This window comes from Pteropus medius, unplaced genomic scaffold (assembly GCF_902729225.1).
Source record: "Pteropus medius unplaced genomic scaffold, Ma_sr-lr_union100, whole genome shotgun sequence".
In the NCBI taxonomy this organism is placed as follows: domain Eukaryota; kingdom Metazoa; phylum Chordata; class Mammalia; order Chiroptera; family Pteropodidae; genus Pteropus; species Pteropus medius.
The window spans coordinates 71154-81181 of NW_024347865.1; positions in this window are offsets into that span (position 1 = coordinate 71154).

Genomic DNA, 10028 nt, shown 5'->3' on the forward strand with positions numbered 1-10028 from the left:
AATCTAGCTCAGTTCTGAGCAGCCCCATTGGTCCACTCCATTCATTCCATTTCTCTATTCCTTCTGCAATGCCCCTTCTTTCATTTTACTTCTAAGGTCACCCCTTTAACCCCAAGGAACTTCCATAACCCTAACTTGCTCTTGCATGGTCAGATGGCCAGGACCCAAATGTCTAACCTCTGGATATCGAAGTCACTCCTGGGACTTGAAAACTCCAAGTCTGCAAGTTCCGTTGTTTATAGTTCTGTGGTACTTCCCTTTTAAACTATAGGTTTCATGAAACATCGGCTTTTTAACTTCCCACTTCCGAGAGCTTTTTGTTATATACTTCTGGTGTTCAGATTCTGTGTTCTCTACCTTGTAGAGGGGATGCAGTTAATACTGAATAAATCTCTGTTTCCTCATCTGTACAATAACTGTCAGATGCAGAAAGCGGGTAACCAGTGAGAGCTACTTACAGCAGACCCTCAAAGTGGAGAACTGGACGGAGACATCTCTCCAAATGTGTATCTTAGTCCCTCTCTGCTCTCTTTTAGGGGCGTGGTCTTGTACAGAAATGCTAGCCTGATAAGTGGAACCTGGCTTCAGAGCCTTATCTCAAGGCAGTTTCTAACTCTGTGATACAATGCTAAAAAAATGAGCTGAGAAACCCCCATGCCCACTTGCCCTGATTAACTCTATTTGTCTGTGGGTTTCATACTAGAGTTTAATTTTTATTTTTTCACTTAACAAATGACCTATGAGGAAATTAATACTATTAATCCCATTATAAATAATGAGAATAGATTTAATAGATTTTATTTTTAGTTTTTTATTATTTTTATTAAAAAAATTTTTATTATAGTGACGTTGGTTAACAAAATCTAGTAAGTTTCAGGTGTACAGTTTAATAGGTGGTTAACATTGTGTGTTAGCAGCCTACAGTTAGATTTCTTTCTGTCACCACATATTTGACACCATCTACCTCTCCCTTCCCCGCTATACCCTACTTATTGGTAACCACTAGTCTATGGTCCATGTCCACGAGTCTCTGTTTGTCCTGTTTGTTTGTTGCTTCTAGGTTAATATCCTACATATGTGATATCATGTGGTTTTCAACTTTTTCTGTCTGGCTTATTTCACTTAGCATGATTATCTCAAGGATTATCCATGTCACAAATGGTAGTATTTCATCTCTTCTTATGGCTAAGTATATATGTACCACAGCTTCTTTATCCAATTGTCTGTTGTAGGACACTTTGGATGCTTCCATATCCTGGCCACCATGAATAATGCTGCTATGAACATCGGTGTGCAAATATCTTTTTGAATATGGGTTTTTGAGTCTTTGGGGTAAATATCCAGTAGAGGAATTGCTGGATCATATGGTAGATCAAGTCTTAGTTTTTTGAGGAACCTCCATATTGTTTTCCATAGTGGCTGTATGAATTTGCAGTCCTACCAGAAGTGTATGAAGTTCCTTTTTCTCCACATCCTCTCTAACACTTGCTATTACTTGTCTTGTTGATAATAGCTATTCTAACAGGTGTGAGATGGTACCTCATTATGGTTTGATTTGCATTTCCCTAATAACTAGCGATGTTGAGCATCTTTTCATATGTTTGTTGACCATTTGTAGGTCTTCTTGGGAGAAGTGTCTGTTCAGGTCCTCTGCCCCTTTTTTGATTGGATCATTTGTTTTTTTTGTTGTTATTGAGTTGTATGAGTTCTTTGTATATTTTGGATATTAGGCCCTAATCGGAGGCATTGCTTGCAAATATATTTTCCCATCTGGATGGTTTTCTCTTTATCTTGTTGATGGTTTCTTTTGCTGAGCAGAAGCTTTTTAGTTTGTTGTAGTCCCATTCATTTATTTTTGCTTTTACTTCTCTCGCCTTTGAGGTCAAATTCATAAAACCACTTTACGTCCGAGGTCCATGAGTTTAGTTCCTATGTTTTCTTCTATGCATTTTATTGTTTCAGGTCTTATATTCAGGTCTTTAATCCATCTTGAGTTAATTTTGGTTTGTGGTGATAGACAACAGTCTAGTTTCATTCTTGTGCAGTGGCTTTCCAATTTTTCCAGCACCATTTAGTGAAGAGTCTTTCCTTTCTCCACTGTATGTTTTTGGCTTTTTTGTTGAAAATTGTTTGGCCAAATAAATATGTGTTTACTTCTGGACTCTTGATTCTATTCCACTGGTCCATGTGTCTGTTTTGCTGCCAATACCATGCTGTTTTGATTACTGTCACTTTGTAGTATAATTTGAAGTCAGGGTCGAGTGATGCCTCCAGCCTTATTCTTTTTTCTCAGGATGGCTTTGGCAGTTCAGGGTCTTTTTGCTTCCATACAAATCTGATGACTTCTTGTTCGATTTCTTTAAAAAATGCCAATGGGATTTTGATGGGGATTGCATCAAATCTTTATAATGCTTTAGGTAATATGGTCATTTTAACTATGTTGATTCTTCCAATCCAAGAACACAGAATATCTTTCCATTTCTTTGTATCTTTGATTTCTTTTAATAAGGTCTTGTAGTTTTCATTATCTAAGTCCTTCATGTTTTGTTAAATTTATTCCTAGATATTTTATTCTTTTTGTTGCAATTGCAGAAGGAATTATTTTTTCCACTTCTTTTTCTGACACTTTGTTATTAGAGTATAGGAATGCTATAGATTTTTGAATGTTGATTTTGTATCCAGAGAATTTATTGTATTTGCTTATTGTTTCTAGTAGTGTTCTTGTGGAGTCTTTAGGATTTTCTATATAGAGAATCATGTTATCTGCAAATAGTGACAGTTTGACTTCTTCATTTCCTATTTGAATACCTTTTATATCTTTTTCTTGCCTGATCACACTTGCTAGAACCTTCAATGTTATATTGAATAAGAGTGGTGATAGTGGACAGTCTTGCTTTGTTCCTGACCTTAGAGGGAAGGTTTTTAATTTTTCACCATTAAGTATAATGTTGACTGAGGGTTTGTCATACATGGTTTTTATTAGGTGAAGGTACTTTCCTTCTATACTGATTTTGTTAAGTGTTTTGATCATAAATGGATGCTGTATCTTGTCGAAGGCTTTTTCTGCATTTATTGATATGATCGTATGATTCTTAGTTTTAAATTTATTTCTGCGGTGAATCACATTAATCAATTTGCATATGTTGAACCATCCTTGTGCCTCTGGGATGAAGACTAGTTGATCATGATGTATAATCTTTTTAATATGTTGCTGTATTCGGTTCACTAGTATCTTATTTAGGATATTTGCATCTGTGTTTATGAGAGATATTGTTCTGTAGTTTTTTTGTGTGTGTTATCTTTACCAGGTTTTGATATCAGGGTAATATTGGCCTCATAAAATGAGTTGGGAAGTATTGCCTCCTCTTCGATTTTGTGGAAGAGTTTGAGGAGAATAGGTATTAAATTTTCTTTGAATGTTTGGTAGAATTCACTGGTGAAAACATCTGGTCCCGGACTTTTAGGTTTTTGATGATTGTTTCAATTTTCATATTGCTGATCGGTCTATTTAGATTTTTCAGTTCTTGATTCAGTCTAGGAAGGTTGTATTTTTCTAAGTACTGGTCCATTTCTTCTAGGTTATTAAATTTGGTATTATATACTTTTTCATAGTATTCTTGTATGATCTTTTGTATCTGCAGCTCATGTCATAATTTCCTCTCCTTCATCCCTGATTGTTTATTTGCGTCCTTTCTTTTTTTTCTTTAGTGAGTCTAGTTTGTCAATTTCGTTAACCTTCTCAAAGAACCAGCTCTTTGTTGCATTTATTTTTTTATTTTTTTTTTTGTTTTCAATTTGATTTATTTCTGCTCTAAAATTGATGATTTCTTTCCTTCTGCTGACTTTAGGCTTCATTCGTTCTTCCTTCTCTAGTTTTTTAAGATGAAGCGCTAGGTTGTATATTTGGGCTCCTTCTTGTTTTTGGAGATAGGCCTGTAATAAACTTTCCTCTTATAACTGCCATTGCTGTGTCCTGAATGTTTTGATATGTTTTACTATCATTATCATTTGTTTCTACGTATCCTTTGATCTCTCTTTTATTTCTTCTCTGACCCAGTTATTCTTCATAGCATATTGTTTAATCTCCATGTATTTGTGGTTGTTTCTGCTTTCTTTTTACACTTGATCTCCAGCTTCAAAGTGTTATGATCAGAGAATATGGCTGGTATGATTTCAACTCTCTTACATTATGTGTCCCAGCATGTGGTCAGTCTTTGAGAATGTTCCATGTACACTAGAGAAGAATGTATAAGCAGCTGTTTTGGGATGGAAGGTCCTGTAAATGTTAATTATATCTAGTTGGTCTAATGTGTCATTTAAGGATGTTACTTCCTTATTGATTTTCTGTTTGGATGATCTGTCTATATCCGACAGTGGGGTATTAGGTCCTCTGCTACAATAGCATTTTGGTCTGTTTTTCCCTTTATTTCTGTTAGTAATTGCTTTATGTATTTCGGGGCTCTCTGATTGGGAGCATAGATATTAATAAGTGTTATGTCTTTCTGGTGCATGATTCCCTTTATCATTATGAAGTGTCCCTCAGTATCTTTCTTTCTCTTTTTTATTTTGAAGTCTGTTTTATCTGATATTAGTACTGCTACTCTCGCTTTTCTATGAATGCCATTTGCTTGAAATATCATTTTCCACTCTTTCACTTTGAGTCTATATTTGTCTTTGGAGCTGAGATGTGTCTCCCGGAGGCAGCATATGCTTGGGTTTTCTTTTTTGATCCAATCTGAAACTCTGTGCTTTTTCAATGATGAGTTCAGTACATTTACATTTAGGGTGATTATTGAAATATGATGTTTTCCTATAACCATTTTATGTTTTGCTCTGGTAGCTCAGTGTTTCCATTGCTTCCTTGTTTTTGTGTGTCTTTTTTTTTTTGGTTGGGTTTTGTATGTTTTTCCTCTTGTCCTTTTTGTTTTATGTTATATACTTCAGGTCTGAATCTTGGCATGTGGTTACCATTACGAATATGTAAAGGATAATTACATATATACACCTGTTCATTTTCTTCTGCGTGTGTCTTATCTCCATTTTCCTTTGTGAATTTGGATCTTTCAATCCTCACTTTTTCAGTTATTGTTGTCTCAGTTTGTCCCTATGTATACTGAACGTTCATTACTACCTTGCTATAGGAAATCTCTTCTTATTGTTTTAAACTTATAATGCCCTGTTCTTAGTAAGGGTTACACTCTTATATCTGCCTGCTAGTTGCCTTACTCCTCGTTATGTATTTTTTTTTGTCATTTTGTTTTAACTGAGCTGACCCCTTTCAGTATTTCCCTTAATGCAGACCTTATAGTGGAGAATTCTCTCGAAAATTTTTTTATGTTTGGAAAGGTCTTCATATCTAAAGAGAGTTTTGTTAGATACATTATTCTTGGCTGGTAATTCTTTTCATTTAATAGTTTGAATATTTGATTTCACTTATTTCTGACTTGTAAAGTTTGTGCTGAGAAGTCCGATGATAATCTAATAGGTTTTCCTTTATAGGTTACCGTCTTCTTTTCCCTGGCTGCCCTGAGAATTCTTTTTTTGTCGTTGATTTTGATAACTTTAATACAATGTGTCTTGGAGAAGGCCTCTTTGGGTTGAGATAATTGGGTGTTCTATTGACTTCTTGAATTCCAAGCTCCAGCTCATTCCTTAGATTTGGGAAATTCTTGTCAACTGTCTGAAAATGCTTTCTACCCCTGCTCTTTTTCCTCACCTTCAATAATGCCCATTATTCTTATGTTTCCTCTCTTGATGGTATCAGCTAGTTCTTGTATTTCTCTTTTATTATTTTTTATTCTTCAGTTTTTTTCTTCTTCCTTCTGATTTACTTCTAGATTTCTGTCTTCGATATCACTGATCCTTTCCTCCATTTGGTCGACTCTATTTCTCAAGCTTGCTTTTCATTTTTCATCTTTTTTAGTGTGTTCTTTATCTACAAAAGTTCTATTTGTACCTTTTTGAGGGTTTCAATCTCCTTGCTAAAGAACTCATTCTGCCGATCTAGTTGTTTTTTAAATTCCTGGAATTTTTGATATGAATTGTTTTGTATCTCATTGAAATTTTTCAGAAACGCCATCCTGACTTCTCTGTCATTTAAGTTGCATATTTCTATGTCTTTAAGCTTATTTTCTGGAGATTTTTCTCTTTCTTTCTGAGCTGCCTTATCACTTTGGTTGTTCATGGTGTTTAGTGGACTATTTCTCCACCTGGGCAGTAATGGAAATGTATTCTGATGTTTTTCCAGAAAGAAGATTTATTATATAAAGGTCTCTCTTTAGTCTGTTGCAAAGAAGACATCTTTCTTTTGGTTTCCAGTGGGTGGTGTCTAAGCCTCTCAGATCCCTGCTTTATATAAAGTCTTAATAATGCCTTTTCTCTATAAATATTTAATCACACTTGCTACCCTCAATCTCAGCCCCCAGCAGTGTTAGTGACAGTTTTGGTAGCGTTTGATCAGATTCTCCTGGGTCCCTGGGTCTATGTAGTTTGGTCTTGGAGGATTTGGGGGAGGTTCTGTTTGAGTTTGGTGATGGGGACTGCAGCTCAGCCTCGTGTTTTACAACCGTGGCTGATAATCATCAACTGTTGCTTCTCTGCCATCAGTACTTCTCTTCCTTCTGCACTTATCTCTGTTCTGCCCTGATCCTTGGGCACAGCCAAGGCATGGAGTTCACAGCTCTTTCAGGTAGGGCTGTTCAGGGAACCCACCATACTTTTTCCCCTCCCCCTCCTCCTGCAGGGAGCTTGGGCTGCGAGACACATGTTCTTTGTTTCTCCCAGGCTAACACCTGACTCCCGGGGTTCTGATTGTGGTAATTCTTCTGTGCAGATCCTTTACTCAGACATGCTTGTGTGCAGGTTGGGTGATTTTTATTGAGTTTTAGATGTTCAGCTTATTGTTATTTCAAGGGGAGAGATCTGTGGACATCTCTCGCTTTGCCATGTTTCTGAGCTAATAGATTTAAAAAAGAAGACATAAGGGTAAATGCTGAGATCTGCCTCCCAAATTATAATCATCTAGGGATGACTCCATCAGCTGATCCTAGAGCTCTTTCCCACCTGTCCTCTCCAACCAGGGCTGTGTTACACTTCTGCCATGTCACCAGAGGGGTTGTGTGTACTCTATATTTCAGTATCTACTCTATATATTGCCCCTTTCTCCTGGTTTTCCATCTTACAGATTGTTGTGGACCTTAAGTTTGTGTCCCTCCTCCCTAAATTCATATTGAAGCCCTAACTCCCAGTGTGATGGTATTTGCAATTGGGCCTTTGGGAGATAATTAGGGTTAAATAAGGGTGAGCCTCTCATGATGGGATTAGTGCCTTTACAAGAAGAGACACAGAACAGCTTTTTTTCTTTCCCTCTTCATGCTCGAGCATGGAGAAAAGGCCATGCAAGCACACAGTGGAAAGGTGGACTTCTGCGCACTAGGAAGATCTAACATCAGAAAATTGACTTCATCAAAACTTGATCTTGAACTTCTTGGCCCCCAGAACTGTGAGAAAATCAACTTCTGTTATTTAAGACATCCAGTCTATGATATTTTGTTAGGGCAGCCTGAGCTGACTAATACACAGGTCTTCAAGATTCCTGGACATGGGGATCTGTCTGAATTGTTAATTTTAGTTCCTTTCAGTTAGGCACTATACTTTTCAAAAGAATAAGTGCTCATAAAATATTTGAATAGCTAATAAATACATTAGTGTCGGATAAAGAGCTCTCTTGAACATCTTAGGGCAGAGATCAGCAAACTGCGGCCCATGGGCCAAAACTGGCTCACCACCTGTTTTGGACTGCCCACAGGCTAAGACAAGATTTTACATCTTTAATGAGTGAAAAAAATCAGCAGAAGAAAGACATCTTATATCATGTGAACATGCCATAAAATTCAAATTCAGTGTCCATAAATAAAGTTTTATTAAAACACAGACATGATAATTTATATATGAGTGTCTATAGCTGTTTTCATGCTATAATGACAATGCCAATGACAGCCTAGTTGTTGCTATTGATACAAACATACTCTCATTTAATAAACTTTACTTGTTGTGCTTTGCACATAATGAATTTTTACAAATTGAAATTTTGTGGAAACCGTGAATTAAGCAAGTATATCAGAGCCATTTTTTTTGTTTAATATTTTTTTACTTTTCAATTGTAGTTGAAATACATTATTATATTGGTTTCAGGTGTACAAAACAGTATTAGACATTATTATGACTTATGAAGTGATCACCCCAGCAAATCCAGTACCCATCTGACACTATACATAGTTATTACAATACTACTGACTATATTACCTATGCTGTACTCTACATTCCCATGACTATTTTATAACTACCCATTTGCATCTCTTAATTTCCTCCCCCTTCACCTATCCCCAAACCATCCCATCTGGCAACCATCAAAATGCTCTATGAGCTTATTTTTGTTTTGTTTGTTAACTCTGTTCTCTAGATTCCACATAAGTAAAATCACATGACATTTGTCTTTCTCAGCCTGACTTACTCGACTTAGCACAATATCCGCTAGGTCCCTCCATGTTGTCACAAATGACAAGATTGATTTCTTTATCTATTCGTCCATTGAATGACAACCAGGCTGCCTTCATATCTTGGCTATTGTAAATAATGCTTCAATGAACATATGGATGCACATGTCCCTTCAAAGTAGTGTTTTGGGTTTTTTTGTATAAGCACCCAGAAGTGATATTACTGGGTCCTTCTTTGTCTCTTCTTATAGCCTTTATTTAAACTCTATTTTGTCTGGTGTAAAGATTGCTACCTCAGCTTTATTTTTGTTTCCATTTTAATGAAATATTTTATCCATCCCTTTACTCTTAGTCTGTGTATGTCTTTTGATCTGAAATGGGTCTCTTATTGGCAGCATATGTAAGGATCTTGTTTTTTTCTTATCCATCAGCCACTCTGTCTTTTGATTGGAACATTTAGTCCATTTATAGTTAAAGTAATTGTTGATAGATATGTAGTTATTGCCATTTTATTATTTATATTTTTGATCTTTTTCTTAAAGAAGACTTCTTAACATTTCTTGCAATACTGATTCGGTGGTGATGAACTTCTTTGGTTTTTTTCTTGTGTAGAAAGCTCGGTATGTGTCCTTTGATTCTAAATGACCAAGACTCATAGACACAGACAACAGTTTAGTGGTTACCAGAGGGAAAAGGATGTGGGGGGAAGTAGATAAGGGTAAAGGGGCTCAAATATATGGCGATGGAAGGAAATTTAATTTGGGAGGTGAACACAATGCAATACACATGTGACATATTATTGAATTGTACACTTGAAACCTATATAATTTTATTAACCAACATCACCCCAATAAATTTATATAAAAAACAAGCCAAAACACCCCACAATGAGATACCACCTCACACCTGTTAGAATGTGCATTATCAATCAGACAAAAATAACAAGTATTTGAGAGAATGTGAGGAAAAAGAAATCCTAATATATTATTATTTTGTTTGTTATGGAAAGACATTATGGAAGACAGCATGGAGCTTCCTCAAAAATGTAAAAATAGAGCTAACACATGACCCAGCAATCATTCTTCTGGTTATCAAACTCCTAGATTTGAAAACTTTTATTCGTAAAGATATATGTACCCCTATGTTCATTGCAGCATTAGTCACAGTAGCCATAACATGGACACAACCTAAATGTCTTTCCATGAATGATGGAATAAAGAAGATGTGGTACATATAAATACTACTCAGTCATAAGAAAAGATAAAATACTGCCATTTGCGGCAGACAACGTGGATAGATCTTGAGAGTATCATGCTAAGTGAAATAAGTCAGATGAAAAAAGACAAGAACAATGTGATTTCACTCATATGTGGTATATAAAACAGAAAGCAACAAATAAACAAACAAAAGAAACAAACTCATAGACACAGAAAATATTATGATGGATAACAGAGGGGAGGTGGGTGGGGGAGTTTGTAGAGGATAAAGGGGGTCAAATATATAGTGACAAAAGGAGACTTGACTTTGGGGGGT